This window comes from Aulostomus chinensis, chromosome 1 (genome assembly GCF_037954235.1).
Source record: "Aulostomus chinensis isolate RoL2024-O1b breed Wild chromosome 1, RoL_Achi_v1.0, whole genome shotgun sequence".
Lineage (NCBI taxonomy): Eukaryota > Metazoa > Chordata > Actinopteri > Syngnathiformes > Aulostomidae > Aulostomus > Aulostomus chinensis.
The window spans coordinates 66,746,295-66,764,184 of NC_141320.1; the positions used below are offsets into that span (position 1 = coordinate 66,746,295).

Sequence of the window (17,890 nt, forward strand, 5' to 3'; positions counted from 1 at the left end):
CTGTGCTAGCAAAGTCAAGCTAAAAGGCTACAAGTCAGCTTAATAGTGGGCTGTGTGAATGAAGTGGCTCTGCTGCACACGTGGGTGGAGAAAAACAGACAAAATGACTTCCCAACACCTTGGGGGCGCATATTTTGTTCATCATACCAAATCACACGACAACGGGTGGATAAAAAAGAATATGGACCAACCGTTTCTGCTCCACATTTCTGAAATAAATCCGATCTCTCCTCACAAAGCTCGATCAGAAATTCAGGCAGCCTGGAAATAATTGTGTGCTACTGATGAATGTTCATCAGCAAGCAGCTCCCCATCCATCCCAAGATTTAAATGTGATCTTGTTAAGCCGCCAAGGGACTGATTCTTGCCCATGGGTGGCCAAAGGATACTCTGTCGCTAATGAGGTGTGCACGAGCCCCCTGGGTAATGGCAGTGTCACGCCAAAGGTTCCTGACACCTCAGGGCAGCTGTACAGTAGGGCCCAGGCCGGGCTGGCATTCGCTCGCCGCTGAGACAATGAAACACGTCAACCATAAAACTGGGTTTTCATTGGTAGTTTTGATCCCTTCCACTCTAAATACCCATTTTAATATGCACTTTAGCCATTATGTCTGTGTTAATAAGAAGTCTCTTTGAGAATGTGCCCATTGTTGAGTGAGTCTGTTAATTATGACGGCTCAAAGTGCTGCTGTATTCTACTGACTCTTCCTCATAAGACGCATGATTATTCATCACCACGATAAGAATTAATATGCAGCAAGGCATGCTCCCCGAGAAATACCGTTTTTTTTTCCTTTCCCACCAAATTTGAATGCTCCAAATTACACATTCAATCCATCTTTGTTTGTGTATTTAACCCTGTTAAACACGGCAGCACTTTGTGACTTTTAAAGACCCGTGGTTTATTGGACTAGACGCTGGCATCGCTAAGTGACAATTTGGATTGTGTTTGCCATCAAATAAACACTTAATGTATCTGGGGATGTAAACAAATGTTCATTCTCTGCCACACATCTGCTGGAAATAAAGCTCCTGCGACCAAAATGACACCCGTTGTGATGACGTTTCCACATCCGCCGTATTTTTTAGATTAGAACACACCATCTTCTGGTGATATAATAGATGGGCCTCAGCTGAAGGTCAGAAAGAGCAGCACAATGAAGGAAGCTCTGTAAGCCAGACAACTATTATGGCGAAGGGATCAGAAACCCCTGCTGTTTGTATCCAGAGCATTTAATCAAACTGGCATTAGTTCGGCACTGTAGCTTAAACTTTGCTTACCTCCCAATCCCGCCCGGGAACTTCATATTGTTGACAGTAGCTCTGAATTCAGCCAGAGACTCAGCAACTAAATGGATAAGATGGGCTTAAAGGCCTTCTTTAAAACCTGGTGATTCACTCTGATGCTCTGAGTCTGAGGACTGCAACACCTTCCAACCAGGGCCAGTTCACGCACATGCAGATTTGTTGACTGGTGATGGCTTTTGTCCCTGTCATGGGCGAGAACCTTCTCTTTGCCTCATCTTCTGGGCATGATTGAGGTCAACCGTTCAACAAGTTTGTGTGACGTGTAGTCAAGTGTTGTCCGATTTCAGGGTGGATACCGTCTGAGCAGAGGGAAACCTGCCGCACGTTGCCCTTTAACACGGTAGCTGAACCTGATAGCTTCAGGTGGGACAAATGAGTGACTGGGGGTGAGTTTTTCCCCGGTTTCCGCCTCAAAGGCACGCGTCCCTCCCATGTTGGCGTGCTAGCCCCTTACCAACAGCCACCCGTGGCAGGGTGTGTGGTTGCTGCTCTTCCTGCTCGTGCTAAGCTTGGTAATCGAGGTAAAGCAGCGTTCCCCCCTTCAACATTCATATTTCAGGAGAAATCTCCGCTGTGGGTCGTTCCTCTCTACAAAGTTCCAAGAAGGCCTTATGTTACATGAGCTTTCATTACATTAAGTTAAAGGGGCATGTTTGAGTCTGCTGACATTTCTTAGTATGGCACTGTCACTATCAGGTTTGTCCACCATTTAAACTTTGTATATAACGCTGCCCAAATGCCTTCAAACCATCACAGCATCCCGAAAAAGAAGCCGAGGCAGCATGTGATTGGATGAAAACCAATTTGAGCTGGATGCAGCAATAAGACAAGTCTTCCATCAGATCCGAGCATTCATGATATCCCTGCAGCCAGTTCAGAGGCTGTGGGGAGGAGTGTGTTTTGCATGTTTGTCAGTGTTGGTGTGTATGTGTGTGTGGTTACGTATCCGCGATAATATAACTGAGAATCATGATGCAAGCTTTTCGCCCAGAGTGTTTTTGAGCTCATTTTCAAATGGTAATTTGCCTTATCCGAAGCAAACTCACTGAGTGTAAGTAAGTGATTATTTGCATGGCTGACAATCATTCGGCATGCCTGCGGTCTTTTTCCAAACTGCTCTAGTTTGTCCAGTCTTTGAGGAAAAAAACTATTCAGGGAGGCCAGTTCTCTTTGAAATATCCTTTCATTTACCTTATCATTAGACACAAATGTGGCACAGTTAACGATGACTGGAAGAAGAAGAAACCAGCCAGGCAGTACTTCTTCATAAGGCTGATGAAGGCAGCCAAAAATCTTTGTCACTGCTGAATAAAGACACAGTTAATCACTTTTAACAGCTACTTCTCCAGTTTTGGCTTTGCTTTAAGTTAGGTTTTAGCACCTCAGGCTTGTATGAAACACCCAAGTTTCTGAGCTCCTTTTTAATTGGTTATTATGCCATTAAAGGCCCGGTGTTGGTCGGTAAAGCGCAGGAACGTCAGGTCGCAGCGACCGCAGAACAATGCAGTGATTTAGTATCTGTACTCCCCCTCAATCACACTCAGATGGCAGCCGTGGACTCATCAATGCTCCTCACCCTGAGCACACCCATGAGACACGCAACCCACAAGGCTGCGCACCAGCCCGGCATCAAGGTCCGAGGAACCGAGGCTCATGAGGCGTTGACGCCGGCTCAAGTTCACACTCTTCTGATTGGTCTGCCGTGTTTTCAGGGTTACGCAAAAGGTCCTGATCTGTAACATCTCACCAGGTCATTTATTAATCAGGAGACATGACATGGACTTTTTATGTGGGGGGTGGGCATTTTTTGTAATTTTGTACCATGGATCTGGATTTGCATTTTTAGTACATTGTTTGTGTGTTGGCGTGGGCCACGTCAGGACCCATTAAATTTGGGGGGAAGGGATGGATTCAGGATTTTGTATTTTATTATTATTTCAAAATCTTTAAAATTAATTAATTTCATTAATGGCTCGGTAAATATCTCAGAAAAATATCAGGCGCCTTCCTCATACTCCTGAGAAATATTTTTAAGAACCGTGATTGTTTCCGCTGTGGGTTTGGATTTGTTTTAATTGGGCATTTTTGTAACATTTTCATTAATTTCTCTGGAAAAATGACATGCGTCTATGAAAGGGGGGGGAAAAAAGAGACGCAGTTGCAGCGACGATATCTATCCGCGTGTGGACCCGTGCGCGTGACCAGAGAAAACTGAAGGAATTGTCAGTTTTTGTTTTGCTCAAATTTAATCAGAGTTTAGATGGCTCCTTTTTTCAGCATTCCAGTATAAAGAGTCTCTGTCAGTGGCCTCTATATCTGCTCCTATTGTTTGAAGTTCTGAAAGAACCGGGCACACAAGAACACAAAGGCGGCTTCACCACTATGGCGAGAGTGTGCATCTGTAGAAACGGCCTAACGCGGTTAAAAATGAGCCAAAACCTGCTTGAAAAGTTGAACGCTGCAAGTATCCAAGTGCATGAAAGCATGAGCGACAAAACAAAACCGGCAAGAATAATTCAAGAAGGCGGCCACCAGCCTGCATTCAATACATGTCAATAACAATCTGGTATAGGTTCTCCCTCGCGCTGAGAAAACTGGGGAGGGAGGCGGACAAAAGTCGTACGAGTCCTTCATTTGCCATGCTCATCCATCAATCAGTATTTGGGACATTGACAAGTGGTAATTTAATAACCAGTGACCTGTGCTGGCAGGAAGCCGGCCTGACAGACAATACAAACTCATTTATCATGGGGGAGCGACGGTGCTGCTCCCTCTCTGATCCTGCGATTGTCGCTGCAGGAGTCACCCTCGGCCCGACACCGAGGGGGTTAGCACGCCCAGCTCACAGATAATACGTTTAAGATACTGTGAGAAAAACCCTCTCCGGTTTCAGCACTGCAACTTCGACCCTGATTTTCACCTTTAAATTTGACTTGCAGCAGCCGTCATGGCAGGAGAAAGCCTTCTTTCCACAGTGTGAGTCAACATGACATGTATATTCTCTATCTCGCTGCTCCAACCCTTCATTACAGCTATATGATGCTTATATTGAGTGAAATGTTAAAACCCCAGATTCCATGATTCCTATAGCCGCACCATTACGTCAGACGGAAACATTCTGCGTGTCCTGGGCATCATTTTTTTTTTTTTTTTTGTGCATTTCCACAAAAATGAGTCTTGACATGTTTAGTATCTGTGGAAACTTTGCTTCCTCGACTGAAAATCTGTGTAGAGTTATGTAGAGCTCTTCATGTTCTGGGAGTATTTACTCCTCAGGTGAAACCACGGTAACAGAGTTGAGAATACAAATACTGCAAAAAGAAATAAATGCTTCCAAAAATATAATTCTTCTCCACAAACTCATCGTGAACATCTCGCTGTCCAAGGAGGTTTTTGTCTTCACTTCAGTTGAATTGAGAGCAGGACAACGTATGAAGCAGCGAGCGTGGTGGAGGGGTGCAGAACGGGCCAGGGAAGATCAGATGGAGGAGGTCTGTGCTGTACTCAGTGCCCTGAAGTCCTGTTTATGTCCAACTCATCCACCACAAACTAATCCTTAAGCAGACCATTAAAAGAAGAACATGATCTGACAGATGAAAGTATCTGTGGGGATTAAAACGTTGGACTGCAGTGGAACAAATAGAATTAAATGCCCTAGTAAATGACTTTGTTGCTACAAGAATCGACAAATATTCAGGTTCTGTGCTCGTTGGGCAGCTTTTTCCAGTCGTGTTTTCAAAGTTTCTGTAAAATTTTGTCCATCAGGGGTCACTGTAGATTAGTTGTTGACGTAGACTTCGAAAAATCGTGAGACTGGGGTGCGAGTAAAGCTCAGAGCAGCGGCTCGTCACTGAAATTAGAACATCTGGTCCACCTTAATAATGGAAGCTGTTGCTTCCTGGCGAACACTTTCCCTGTAGCTGGTAGATGGCCAGAGGCGCTTTATTCCCCAACATATCATACAAACCGCACAACATGGCTGCTTTCACTGCACTCAGTACTGCTAAGTTTGCACACGCGTGCTGTCATGCATCACAAAGGCAGCAGCCAACAACAGAGGGACACCTGGGTTCCTAAAGAGTCCCTGGCCGGAATTCCTCGGGGCAAACTTCTCCCTGAGGACACAACTTCCTGCCTTTGTCTTGCTTCATGAGTCCCTCGTTTCCAGCAGTTACTGTGTATGACCGATGAGCATTGTTTCTAATCACTTTAATGGAAAAAGTTGAATTTTACTTTAAACTTTTTCGATTCCGTATTTTGAGCAATTCTTCCCCCACATGTTGCAACCTCTCCTAGCAATCAGAAATGCGTCGATCTCCAGAGGGAGAGCAGAAATGAGCTGGAGTTGTTTCTGCGAGGATGGCTGCAGCTCTCACATCCTCCGTGGTGAGCCAGGGTCAGTTTGGGATGCACGCTTCGCCCTCGTTTGGCTGGAAAGCTTCGTTTTGTTTGAGCCGATCTGTGTTTGCCCACATGCAGAAACATCACACACCTCTGTGAGTTTCTGATCGCGCTGCTGCCAAATTGCAATCATTGGGCAGGCGTCCACATGAGCTGCCATTAGGCCGTGGTGCGGCGAGTTAGCGGGCCCGCCGATGACTCACCCACCACGTTTGACTCCTGAGGAGGCAGTAAAAGCTGTAATGTGGATTTTAATGTGCACTAATGATCTCTTGTTTGTCTTGGGTGCTCTCTCTCTCTCTCTGGCTGAGCACCGTGGCACTCGTGTTCTAGTCACACTTTTCCTCCAGCGACATCACCTGTAAGAGAGAGCATGCTAATGAGGGCGGTGATGGCGCTGATGATGGGCCGAAGTGACATGCTGCTGCATGATAATACCCTCGCTAACCTCGTTTGTCCACTAGGTCATGTGAGCACTAATGCACGCTGAGATTTTACATGAAGGTTATTCTCTAAGTTTATTCAAACAAGATGCAACAACAAAAAGAAGAAAAAAAGATGCATGGCACCTAAATCAGAAACAGGTGTGACAGAGAGCACAGGTGGAATTCATCAGTGCAGGCTGGTCGAGGGTCCTCGGTGTCAGTGCGGTAGAAGATGATCCAAGAAACAGGAGATATATCAGCATAAATGTATTTGATTACCTGGGAAGTCAGAGAATTATTCATCTTTTATTAGGACTAAGATTGTGTGCATTTTTTAAGATGTTACTAATTCTGTTTGATTTGATTTCTTGAACTGATGATGATGTAATAAATAAGAAAACATGTTCAACATTTGTCATTAAATTATGCGACACTTTGCCGGAACTACTTTCCTGGCTGGGCGCAGGGATATGGAATTTGTTTGCAGACGTTGCGACGCGCTTTGTCAAATGTTTGAGGGCGGCTGCTGCTTCTGATAATGGCTGATTTTCTGAAAGTGGATGAGCTGCACACCATGTCGATGATGCTAACACTTCCCACCCACTTCCATTCATTGTGCTAAGCTAACTAGCGTGGCTCCCTAATCCGGCACAGAGGAGAGAACCGTCTCTGTCTCGAAAGCTCTGGGGACAATGGACCTTCCAGAAAAGTCTGCACGTCCATTTAAGAGGAAAGCTGGTCATGTGTTTAAGACGTGCGTTCAATTCCGCCGACGCCATCCTGCTGAAGAGAGCAACGACACTGCCCTGCTATTTCAGGAAATTTGCCCCTGTGTTAAAATCAGAATGTCGGTGATCCAGTTTTAAACCTCCTCCGTAACGGCGAGCTTGAGGCTGAGCTCCGGCAGCCTCCTCCTCTAATGCTGAGTAGTAAAGTGAGTTGGCCCAGGCTGCTGTCCGTGCGGTCCTCGAGCTCAGCGGAAATCAATGACGCTCTGATTAGGGCAGGCCAAAGGGAGTCTCATGATTATGACCAATAAAGGGAATTAGATCAATGATTTTTTTTTTTCTGGTTAGGGGACTTCAAAACCTGCAGCTTGATCAAATTTAAGATCAAGTCATCAGTGGAATTGCCGTTGATTTATAAATAAGATAATTGGTCTCGGGCAGCACCGCCTCTCTCTGGTGTTTCTGCTCCTGTGGCGGGCCAACACTTTTATTGCTTAGTCAAACCTCCTCCTTCCATTTTAAAATTGCCTATTGAGTGGAGATCTCTCCGGACTGGCTGGCTACCCCTCGTATCACCTTCCTGCTCACTCCTCCCTCGGTGTGTTACACTCAAACACCCACATGTAGTGTCATTTCAAAAGATACAAGAGACAGTTTTCTGTATGCGGAGGCACACGAGACGCGCCGTCGTCGTACATTCATCTGAATGACAAATACGGAGTTTGTTGCAGAGGCACAACATAAAGGTACGATGTGTTTCCCAGATTTACAGTCGAGATGAATCTTCATCAGGTGCTCTGCAGCCCTGTGGGAAGTGTTGTCATTTTACATTTAATTTTCAAAGGCAGGATGATACCTTTCAACACTTGTCACATGATGGAATAACAATTCTGCTGTTTGTGATTCAAACATTTTTCTCACCACCGCGTGTCTCTTTGCAGGTGATAATTTTGTCTCGGAGTCGTGGTTTTGATGTCGGTGTTTAATGAAACATCACCTCCGTTGCTTTTTTTTTTCTTTTTTTTTTCCCCCTCCCCTCAAAATGGCATCTGTTAAAAAAAGGAGACATTCAAAGTGCATAAAATTCCTTTTGTGGTGTTGTTGATCTGTTTTTTTTCCAAGATGATCCACAAGTCACCAGTCAAGCATGGTGAGCTACATCTTCATTGCCTTCATCGCTCAAACAAACAAATCCTTTACTTCATTTGTTGCTGCTGAAGAGAATTCTCTTTTGTTATTTGGGTTAAATGATGAGCATTTTTGCATAGATTTAAATTTTTTTATTTTATTTTTTAAAGGCAGCAGAATAATTATACGAAAGACTAAAAGTTATAACGAGTGGAGTGCATATTTAAAGTCAATGATGGCCGACAGCAGCAGCCTCTCTAATTCAAACGAGGTAACCCTGCTGAGTCGAGGGTTTCCAGCTCAGCAGCTGCAAACTGGCCTGATTGGACCCGATCCTGCCTCTCCTCAGCCAATCAGGGCCAAGTCCAGCTGTAATGTATTTAGAACAGTCTGTGTTCAGAATGCGTCTGTCTGTTGCTCTTAACACTTATCTCACACGGGTCAGTTTATCCCAGTCGTCGCCGTTAAAACTCTTACATCAGTGTTGGTGTCCAAAGTAAATGGAAATTGTCTGACATAGCCTGCTTCCTTTTGTCTAAACTTGACATTTTAGCCTCGCTCTCTTTTTAAGCCCACCAGAACTCACATTTTCCTTTTTCTTCTTAAACCTGAATTCTCCCCAAAGGCCAGCAGGGGGCAACTCTACCAGTTGACCAAGATTATAACTTCATTTATAACATCAGGAAACACTTCCCTGATGACTTTTGTGGTCTCTTGTGTTAGATTTATGTTATTCTTCCATTTTCAGTAAATCGGACAGTGAATTCTCTATTTGTGACTGATGGTGAGCTTAATGGACTCGTCTGGTTGCAGAAAAACAAACAGCAAAAAAGCCTCACGTCCATAGAGGCAGCGCCAAGCGCTGAAGACATCGGTGACAGGCTGATCTCATTATTGGAAATGGGTTCAACACCAACATCCAACTCTGTAACAACACAATACCATGTGAAATAACAACAGATGCTCTTTGACTGTGTTGTTTCCTGTAGGATTCAGTCCATCAAAGGTGTAGTAGAGCCTCCACTGGCGATAGTTGGGAGCTATTTGAAGTCTTCACACAGGCCTTTCCTGCCTCGTTAGGTGTAATGAAGCGCCACCGGTGCAGCAACCTGCTCGCTCCCGCCGCTCTGACTGTCAGTATCCTCCTCCTCCGCTCAGGGATGAGCTTCACCTTGCTAACAGCTGAGACTCCCCTCCTGGTGTTTATATGTGTAAGTCACCTGGAAAACTGGTGTAGCGGAGGTATCAGCGGGGTGCAGGTTGCACTCGGAGCCCCGGGGAGCCGGCGTGCTGCGAAGGGGAGGGGGGCTGTACATCCTCGCGGCTCAGATGGGATTACAGGTTGCTAACACTTGATGACACAAGCTGTTTCCAACATCTCGCCCACCTTGTGTGCTGCAGACTTCTCTCTCACTCGTATGTTCGACACACACACACCCACATTAACTTCCCGTACACTAAACACCCACACGCACACACACACGTGTTAATTCACTCATAAGAACTGACTAGTTTGCATGCATGCGTACACATACACTGCTGAACACGTATGCATGGCTGAACAAGTTTTTATACACATGAATGTAAAATCATGCATGCCTGCACACACAAGCCTACATTTTACTTCAGTGGCTACGCAGTTGTGTGTCCCCCTGATTGGTTAGCCAGAGCGTAGCGTAGCTCAGCTGAGAGTATGGAGGAGAACTGTGTTGAATGGCGCTCACAAACAAGAGCTTTTCCTGGCTGGAGAGAGGAACGGGTCTTGAAGGTAGACGAGGGTGTGACAGTGCTGCTCTCTGACAGGTCATAGCTCAAGTACTAAGACTCTGGACTTTTGTAATTACTCCAGCTGCCTGAAGGGGGAGACAAAAGGAGTTGTGAGTACACGCTGTCCTGGTTTACCGTACAGCTAACATCTGACCATCGTAACGGAAAGCGATTTTTTTTGGGGAGGTTCGTCAGAGCACGTCTACCGATGGAAATCCACGACGCAATCTCTAAGCGTGTTTGGAGGCCATACAAGTACACACTCCTCTCAACAGGAGTCGGAGCAAATTTGTGCGACCACAGGCCGTCAGAGGAAACAACATGGAGGCCACTAGCCTCTCAACCATCGTCCCTGTTGCTCCCGGCATGAGCTACCTCGCCGTGCCTCGGCTGCAGTTTATCATGTCGCCACTCAACTTGAGCTCCCTCTGCGGTCAGTAGCCCATTACAGTGAGTTATGTAGGCGAGTCGTCCGGAAGCGTCCCCAGTCTCATTATGAACTCTCAGGACCGCGAGTCGTATCTGAAGCTGAAGACCAAAGCGGGTATTTAACGTCTACATCCTCAGTAGATTTGATGACGTTTACCCAACAGTGCAAAAGTGTTTATGGAGCTCCCAGAGTGTTGAAGAAAGTTGAGCGACCTGCGCTCACCTCCACGTGGCCACTGTAGGCTTCACTTGCAGGCTAAATTAATTTCTCTTCCTCTCTCTCTCTCTCTCTCTCTCTTTGCCCAAAGTTATTGAATATCCACCCTGACTCATTATTACCTGCCTCACCCTCCTCCCCGACCCTCCACATGAAAGCCCGCCGTATCTCCGAGGCCCAATTAGAATGGACCGTCTCCTGGTTGTCAACTGGCAAACTAGAATTTCAAACATCCCCCGTAAGACTTGACTCGATGGTGTAAAATACTGTACACTTAATATCTTTGCACTGACCTTAAGCGAACGAACATGTGAGCTTGTTAAAATTACCTCCCGTTTTGAAACGGTATTTTATGAAACTCGCAGTCCATCAGTCTTGGATGTTTTTGTTTTTGGGGGGTGGCGGTGGTGGCGGCGGCGGTGGCGGGGGAAGAAAGACGGTTTGTTTTCACACTTAAGGAAGACATGAAATAGAGTGTCCTTAACTTAATCACCACCTTGTTTTACCACATTTGCATACATTTACATATTAATTGGACGACCGATTAAAATTGGTTTTGTAATTTTAATTAAGTGTCCACAAAGGTATATGATTAGCGCCGTTTAAAATACAGCCTGACATAACTAGAAGCAAAAAAGGCAGGTTTTTTTCCCTCCCCCCCACCCCCACCCCAGCCAACACCTCTCTCCCCCTTCTCCTTTCAGAGAGGAGGGGATTACTTACAGGGAAAGCCTGTTTCATGATAGCCATTTTTTAATCTGCACTAGATTAGGCTGCCATGGAGAATGAGGGGGCTGCTGGTGGGGGCAGGGCCTCCCAATCATTGAGGTTTTTTTTTTTTTTTCTTCTTAAGTTTAATTTATTGTAACGTTGTATTGGCGTTCCAGAGTGACGTGTGAATTCACGCCGTTCCTCAGGTGCACACGGTGGCGACGCTCCGACAGAAGTCTGTCTGCGTTTGCTGCTGCGGATGCTAACCTTTAGCTTCCTTGAGCGTCTGAAAATGATGGACAAGTAAAGTTGAGTGTTTCAGGTCAAACACAGTTTCTTTTCAAATTGGCATTAATTCATGATGAAGTTATGCAACTGGAATGTGTTAATTTGCTGTTTTTGTTCCCTCAAAAACGATAACAAATATTTTACATTTCTGTTGATGTTCCTGCTGAATGTCCAATATGTGATGAGTCGATACGGCAGCTTTGGAGGTGTTGAGGATGTTTTGCTCATGTGGTAAATACGAGATAAAGTTCTCATGATTCAATTTTCTTGAAATTATAATGAACTCCCTCCGCACAAAATACTGCGTAGTACTACCCTGACAACATGTATTTACTGTACTTCTCATTTCTACATGATTGCAGCATCACTTTGTTTACGCTGAAGTATGAAAGCTACAGGAGCCGGCTACGACTGGATGATTTCTTTTGATACTCATGTTGTTCTCTCCTCCGTATGCATACAAGCCCTTGGCCGCATGGCAAAAAAATAAAAAAAAAAAATGAAAAATTGAGAAGTTTTCTCTCCCACACTCTTAATGAGCGCCGCTTTTGCCAAGTGGAATGGCCTGACATGTAACAGAGAGAGACTCGTGCACCATTTTTCTGATGCAATTACAGCGGGGTATCATACTGGGGACTTTTCAGAAACGTAATATTACCTCATTTTGTCTTTGGTGTGGTCTGGAAGGTTTTTGAGAGACATTTGGAAGCATTTTACTCATAAAATACTTAACCGTTTAAGTGATAGGATACTGTTTCCTGGGTTTTGTCCCTGCTGCCAACCACAAAGATTGAAAACTAAAAGGGGGGGGGGGCAAACAGTAGGGTGGTACGTTTTCCCCTGTCATCCGTCGTGCCCCTTTTTCATGTCGTAAGGCAACAGAAAAATCTCTTGTTTTACCTCCCTCTGCATGTTTCTGGATTTGTTCCTTCATTCCATGCCGCTGTAGCTTTCAGCAGACAAAAGGAGGCCTCTTCTTCTCCGGGTGCAATCTGTCCATGATAAAGCCTGGCATGGAGCAAGTCCTCTCATTACCAGCGCACATACCCACCTCTGTCATGACGAGCCTTCCTGTCATCCAGGCCAATCCTCAAAGCTGTCTACTGGGAGCCCTCTAAGTTATGGCATTAGTTTAGCTTTCTTCCTCAATCCTCCCTCCGCCCTCCCCTTCTTTCTCCCCTAAATTGCCGCTTCTCTAGTTACTAAGCTGGCCTAATAGGTACAACCTGTGCCGACTCTCTGTCCTCAAATGGGACGTACCTCTCCCGATTGCTGTTTTGCGCTGAGGATAAAGCGCTATCCCACGATGCGCCCCTGTCACACGCGATGCCGGGCTCGACGCGGTGATTTCGCCTGGCTCCCGAGCACCGTCCTCAGCGCCAGAGATTCAAATGTGTTTCCTATTTCTTGCTTTGCTGTTGACATCAGAATGTTTCCAACCTCAGTGCTTTGTGTGTGTGTGTGTGTGTGTGTGTGTGTGCGCCCGCGTGTGTGTGTACCCCCCTCAAAACATTCACACACACATGCATGGGACACTTACACAATTAGATGTGCATGCACAGGCATCTGCACTTGTAGTCACAGTCAAATAAAGCCACATGCATGGAGGAAAACATGCAGGCGGGGTGATCATTATGTTTTATTGGAAGAGAACCGTTCCATGTTGCCAGCAGACACTGTGGACGCCACAATATCCCACAGGTTCTGGGTTTGGTTGATGGGAACTTAATTGCTATGTGAACACCCTTGGTTTATGTAGACGCATTTATCTTTCATAACGCCTTTGCAGCTATTGATATATTATTAGAAGAGCAAAGAATACGTTTCCTCTCTCATGCTTGGAAAGATGTAAGCTCTAAAAGTGCACAGGTGAGGAGGAACTGTTCCTGGGACATGGCTGCGGCGGCGATGCTGGACTGATTCAGTGATTCATGGAAAGGTGGAACTCAGCTGTAGAGCTGTACTCGTGAACTTGCCTCAGAATTTTTTGTTGACTTGGATTTGGCTGTTTAAGACAATGGTACTGAAACAAGATCAATAAAAGACAGCTGGTAGATCTGTTTTCTCACGGTGCTCTCGCTCTCTCTGAAGACCGTTGAATAGAAACCACGCAACTGTTCTCTGGTTACGACTCTGAACTTTACTAGTGCAGTCTAGAATTCAATGAAAATAAAATATCCTGTTCTTGGTGGCCATAAACACACAAAACTGGGGAAAAACACAGGACCACAGCAGCTCGCTAGCAGTGAGGCTAACGCTAGCAGTGAGGCTAACGCTAGCAGTGAGGCTAACGCTAGCAGTGAGGCTAACGCTAGCAGTCCCCACAGATGTTGAGGGCTTGACTAGGGAGAACAAATTACAGCACATCTCATGTTTACCTACTAAAGGCTACGTCCAGGCTGGCACTCAGTTTCGAGATGGCGGCAGACGACTCTTTTTGATGGTGGCGCTGCCTGCAGCTAACATGTCTGGTCACTCGCCTTGCTAACTGCAACTCGCCTCCTCCAAAAAGCAACTTCAGTAGCTTTATTTAGCCCCTCTCTCAGGTTGATATTTTTATTTTAGAATGTTTGTTTGTTGGATCAAACAGCTCCTGGGCCGGTTTGTAGGAGATGCGTGTTGGAAACAACACGTCCCTTAAACACCTGACGAAGCCTTCAGCAAAAACACCCTCGTGAATGGAGCCGAAAGAAAGATGCAGGGGGGTTACAAGTTCAACAAAGCCCCTTGTGATGCATCAAATCTGAACTGTTAGAAGACCACGAATGACAGGGTTTATTATTTCAGTTAGCGTGTTTGTAAGGAGACCAGAGACTTAAATACGTACGTATATGCACAAGCACTGAAAAGGTGAGTTTTTCATAATATGGCCCCTTTAACAGGAGGGCAAATCCTTGCAATCATGTTGGAGTAGAAAGCCTTCCCAGAGGCTATAGAGCAACATGTCCGTGCTGGAGGAAACGTGTGTGGGAGTCGTCATTATTATACACATATCTCATTCAAACATCTCCAAAATCCGGCATGAAAATTGTATTCTGGGCAAATGCACATTTTCTCTGAATACAAGTCATTTTCAAATTATTCAGATGATAATTTTTGTCTTTCCTCGGCTCTCGCGCATCTCCATCCATGTGAATGTTTACCACACACAGATAAGCTCGCAGCCTGCTACCATGTGCAGGGATTAACAGGCCAGAGTGCCTCCTCCTTCAATCCCAATTTACCTCTGAATAAATCCCAAATTCATGTTAGCAGGCGTAATCCAGCCTGCTCATTTCAGGCAGCGAAGAGTGAGATTACTGGCTTGTTTTCACCAGAAAAGGTGGCCAACTAAAGCCAGGAAAAAAACATTCAATGGCGGCAGAATAGGTGGTCTCCGCTCGCATCAGTTTGCCTGATTTATTGATATCCCTCAGTGGGAAGCTTTCGTCAGACTGTCAGGGCGCACGGCGGCTGCGATGGGAGGAGGGTGTTGGGAGAAAGAGGAGAAAAAGAGTGGTTATTTCTGCTGATAGGGCATATTTTCTGTCAACAGTCTCTGGCAGATGAGTGTATGTGATAATACCACTGCCAAGCAAAGTCTCTCAGCTCTTCAGCCTCCGGAAGAATATTTCTGTCCTCGCTCAGGGCCGTGGCTCTTCTCCCCCCCCCCTCTCTTCCTCCTCCTCCTCCTCCTCCTCCTCTTTCCATCTTTCATAATTCAGTAAACTGAAGTAATTACCACAGAGGCATGCTCAATAATTACAAAACGCTCTGTCACGCTCATGTAGGTAATGGCATCTCTTGCTCTGCTGGCAGTGATAACACAGGTGAGACGAATTGCAGAAAACAGATCTGATAGCATTGTAATAGCGAAGAAATGGAGTTGTGATCAAGGGGAGCGCGGCGCACGGGGGGGAGTATCGACTCATGTGTTCATGTTTTCGGATCAGGTCGGCGTTCTGTCCCATGAAAAAGCGAGCAAAGACTTTGTTTATCCTGCTGATGTCTCATCTCTACTTTGGCTAATCAGCATGAAATTTGCTTAATTATCAGCTGCAGATCGACAGAATATCTGGTGTTGTGTGCTGTAATCCCATTTTGCTTAGTTTAATTTCCTCGACTCTTCTCCTGGTGGCGTGTTTACCCAGGATTGGACATGGTGGTGTCCTACAGATCCAGCCTCTGTGAGACGGCGGCGAGTGTACGCACCACGTAATTAGCAAAATACGGCCCTAATGCTCGTCTCCTTGAGAGTTTGACCCTATTTGTTTGTGCCGAGGTAATTTCATTACGCCCGTGCAATTCCCAGGAGCGGCCGCGAGTTAACGCTAAATGCTCACCAGAGAGGGGATAAGTATTTGGCAAGGCATCAGCAAAGAGAAGAGAGGCAGCGCCGCAGCTCAATAACACTTCTTTCATGTTGACAAATTCCATTAGTGCGCAAAGGCTGGTGTTTGTGCTCTATTTTATTTATGATAATGCTCCAGCAATGGAGGCGAGCAGCATTTATCACCACCTATGTGGCCTGACAGGTTTGTGCTCAAGCGTCGCTCTCACGCCCACGGGTCTGTGGGGAAGTGAGGTAACTTCCTGTGTCAGCGTTTGCACCTTGTGTCTGGCTGCGGTGGGCTGCAGTGTTGCTTTAACATGCTGAATGATGCACTCTGATAACTGAAGGTTGGCTGCAGTTCCTGGACTGTTAACTTACGCGGGCCAAGAGGCTGCAGGCGGTCATTCACTCGTGAGAGCAAAACTCCATTCGTGCTAGTTTGATCGGATTGATTTGTTGGAGTGAATCACTAAAGTCTTACGTCTTTCCAGGTAAATTTAAACAAACAAACAAACAAAAAAAACGTGAATTTTAATCTGCCCCATCAACCAATCAGTCAGACTTTATTCATAAAGCCGGGAAGCCTCTTGATATTTGTTCCAGATTCACCTGTCAGCGATTCTTCCTGCATCCACACGTGTCAAGCAGCTTCGGTTTTCTACGTCGCTGTACAAGGCTGCAGAAGTATCTCGCAAGTTAAATCATGCAATCAAAAGATGAAATGCTTGGTTTTAATTTCCTCAACTACAATTGACAATAAAATGGCTGAAAGGCAGCTAAATTTATGTGTATTTTAGTCAAAGGACTTGAACTAAATCAGATCATTTGCGCTGTGACAGTTGAGGCTCGCCACAAACCGAATCAAGGCCAGTTTATTTGACTGAAATAGTTTTCTTTGACTGAGAGGAGAGGAAGCCTTTAGTTAGAGAAGGACAACTAAACGTGACACCGGTACTTTAAACAGAACTCGGGATTAGATTCATCCTGAAGGCCTGTAAACATGGTCCAGGAAAAGCCGAAGACTCTGTTGTGTCCCTCGTTGTTGGCGGGGTTCTAAAATCGTAGCATTGAGACTTTCCTTTATTTGAGCAACGAAGCCTCACCTTTGCTCGTCTGTAGTCTCAAAGACTCAGAAGACAATTAGGAACATGTTGATCGTACATCAACCTGACAAACAGTTGAAGGTTCTCTTCATGTTTCCCTGCCAAGGGGGGGGGGTCAAAGGTCAACATCTAGAGCCGATGGCCTCAGTAGGAGGTGGAGGGAACCTTTCTTGTCTTATCTCCTCTTGAGGAGATGGAGTTCATCCTCCAGATTGTGAGTTCTCCTCCTGGCCTTCGGCTCTCGCTGCTTCCTGTTCAACACATCCCCAGGATCCAACCTGGCAGCTGTCCAACCAACTGGGCCGCTCGCCCGGCCCCCGCCCAACGCTGCTGCCTGCTCACCGCCGCTAACAGGTATCGACAGAGCTGATGGGGCAAATCATCATCTTTGTGCTGTTGCATTGTGTGTTTTAACTCCCATGGCGCTCAGCTTCCCGATCAGTCGGCCTCCTATCCAGAAACTCCTCTACCTGAAGGGAAATGTCTCACAGAAGACAAAATAACCTCCACCTAACATAATAAAGAACCAGCCCTCTCCCTCCAATAACACACGGAGAAGAAAGGAACATGGACTAACTGGCAGTGAAGGCAATTTGTCGCTGGAGCTCGCTCCCCCTTCCCTCCTGCACCGTCCAGATTTCCCATAAGGAATGTGCTTTGGTGTAATTCATCACCTGGCCCATACGGCAAACCGCTCGTTCTGGCGGTGAAATATGAGCCAGCGCGGGGAGGCATTTTCACACGCTAGCTGCGCTGAATGGGGTATTATTTTGGCAAGCTCCCACAAGATCCTCCAACACCTTTTTTTTTTTTCTTCTGCTGTTGCAACATGCTGTTTATCAAATGTCGCTAGACACAGGAGGCGCACAATAAACATCAACCGCCGAATTACAAGCTTTGATTTCCGGCGTATTACAGGATCCCATAAAGGAAGGTTCTGGGAGGAAACGGCACTCCATCATGTTATAATAACATGGCTTTTTATGAAGATGGAGGATGACAAGAGCATACCTGCCTGCGAGCATGAAGCTGACTGATAGTATTCATGCGCTGGGAAGAGTTGGTGCAGCTCC

At 45.9% G+C, this 17,890-nt stretch overlaps 1 long non-coding RNA gene across 3 annotated transcripts in view; it reads left to right on the top strand.

Moving 5' to 3' along the window:
• The window catches only part of LOC147272833 (uncharacterized), a 168,323-nt gene that overhangs the window by 20,112 nt on the left and 130,321 nt on the right, over positions 1 to 17,890 (top strand). The gene's annotated exons all lie outside the window — the stretch shown is intronic.